Source organism: Manacus vitellinus, unplaced genomic scaffold (genome assembly GCF_001715985.3).
Source record: "Manacus vitellinus isolate BGI_N305 unplaced genomic scaffold, ASM171598v3 scaffold_755_pilon, whole genome shotgun sequence".
Lineage (NCBI taxonomy): Eukaryota > Metazoa > Chordata > Aves > Passeriformes > Pipridae > Manacus > Manacus vitellinus.
Genome location: NW_021940785.1, coordinates 1,975 through 3,980, shown reverse-complemented (window position 1 = coordinate 3,980; position 2,006 = coordinate 1,975). Strand labels below are relative to the sequence as shown.

The following is a 2,006-nucleotide window of genomic DNA, read 5'->3' as shown; positions in this document are numbered from 1 at the left end:
GGTGGAGAAGGACCAGGACGGGTCAGTTTGGGGGGAAACACCTGGGTTGGGACCCTCACCCTCCTTTTTCCCCCCCCATCCCCGCTCTGACCCGATTTCCCCCGGTTTTGCCCCCTTTTCCCCCGGGTTTGCCCCGATTTCCCCCGGGTTTGCCCCGTTTTCTGCCTTCCTCACCCCGTTTTCCCTGGGTTTAATTCTTCTTCTGCAGTGTCTTTATTGGTCATTTTACCCCCTTAAATTCCCCTTTTAAATACCCATTTTCCATTTAAATGTTCATATTCTCTTTGAAATTCCCATTTTTCTTTTAAATCTGCATATTCCCTTTTAAATTCTCATATTCCCTTTTAAATTCCCATTTTCCCTTTGAATCCCCATTTTCCATTTAAATCCCCATTTTCCATTTAAATCCCCATTTTCCATTTAAATCCCCGTCTTCCCTTTTAAGTTCTCATTTTTCCCTTCCTTAAGTTCCTATTTTTCCCTTTAAATTCTCCTTTCCCCAACATTATACTTTTTATCGTTCCATTTTTCCTGTTTTTATCTTTTCATCCCCATTTCCATCCCATTTCCCCCCATTTTTATCCCAATTCTCCCCCATTAATTCCCCATTTCTATCCCTTTTCCCCCGTTATTTCCCCATTTCCCCCATTAATTCCCCATTTCCATCCCATTTTCCCAATTAATTCCCCATTATTTCCCCATTTACATCCCATTTTTCCCCATTAATTCCCCATTTTCCCCGTTATTTCCCCATTTCCATCCCATTTCCCTCATTATTTCCCCATTTCCATCCCATTTCCCTCATTAATTCCCCATTTCTCTCCCATTTTCCCCATTAATTCCCCATTTCTGTCCCATTTTCCCTGTTATTTCCCCATTTCCATCCCATTTTCCCCGCTAATTCCCCGTTTCCCACACCCCAGGGGTCGGAAGTTGACTCCGCAGGGGCAGCGGGACCTGGATCGCATCGCAGGGCAGGTGAGTTTTTGGGGCCAATTCCCAGCATTTGGGGCCATTTTGGAGCCATTCTCGGGATTGGGGCCATTCCTGGGATTTGGGGCCATTTTGGGACCATTCCCAGCATTTTGGGGCCATTCCTGGGATTTGGGGCCATTCCTGGGATTGGGGCCATTTTGGGGCCATTCCCGGGATTTGGGGCCATTTTGGGGCCATTCCTGGGATTTGGGGCCATTCCCGGGATTGGGGCCATTCCCGGGCTGGGGCTGTTTGGGGCCTATCCCGGCCTTTTTTCCCATTTTCCCTGGTTTTCTCCCCATTCCCAGGTCGCCGCCGCCAGCAAGAAGCACTGAGGGAGCCAATAAACCCTGAACCCCCCTGAGCTGGAGTTGTCTTTGTGGGGGGAACACCCAAAACGGGGGGAAACGGCCCCAAAACTGGGGAGGGGGAACCTTCAATTCCCAGCAGGGATCCCAAAAAGGGGAGAGGGGGAAAAGGGAAGGGGAGTGGCCCAAAATCGGTGGGAAAACACCTCAAAATGGGGAGAAAATACCCCTAAATAAGGGGAAAATGCTCCAGAGTATCAAAGGAATCCCAGAATTGAGAGAAACTGCCCCAAAATAGTGGGAAATGGCCCCTATTTGGGAGGAAACCACCTAAAATAAACTGGGGGTTGCTTCAGGGAAATGAGGTTTTACCCCAAAAAACGAGTGGTTTTTTTCTCAGAAAATGAGGTTTCAACGCCACAAAATCAGGGTGTTTTGCCCCAAAAGCTGAGGGATTTCCCTCAGTAAGTGAAGGTTGTGCCTCAGAAAATGAGGCTTTTTCCTCAAAAAATTGGGTTTTAATCCCGCAAAACAAGGCGTTTACCCCAAAAACTGAGGAGTTTGCCTCAGTAAATGAAGGTTCACCTGAGAAAAATGAGGTTTTTACCCTAAAATGAGGTTTTGATCCCACGAACTGAGGGATTTACTCCCCCCAAAAAGGGGTTGCCTCAGAAAAATGAGGGGTTTACCTCAGAAAAATGAGTGTTTTCCTTAGAAAATGAG

General features: G+C 47.3%; 1 long non-coding RNA gene across 1 annotated transcript; it reads left to right on the top strand.

The window, feature by feature from the left end:
* LOC115307965 lies at nt 1–1,339 on the top strand. The gene is made up of 3 exons (XR_003916309.1): nt 1–21; nt 924–978; nt 1,284–1,339. It is a non-coding gene; the product is annotated as an uncharacterized LOC115307965 (long non-coding RNA).
* Nucleotides 1,340–2,006: the final 667 nt, after the last annotated feature.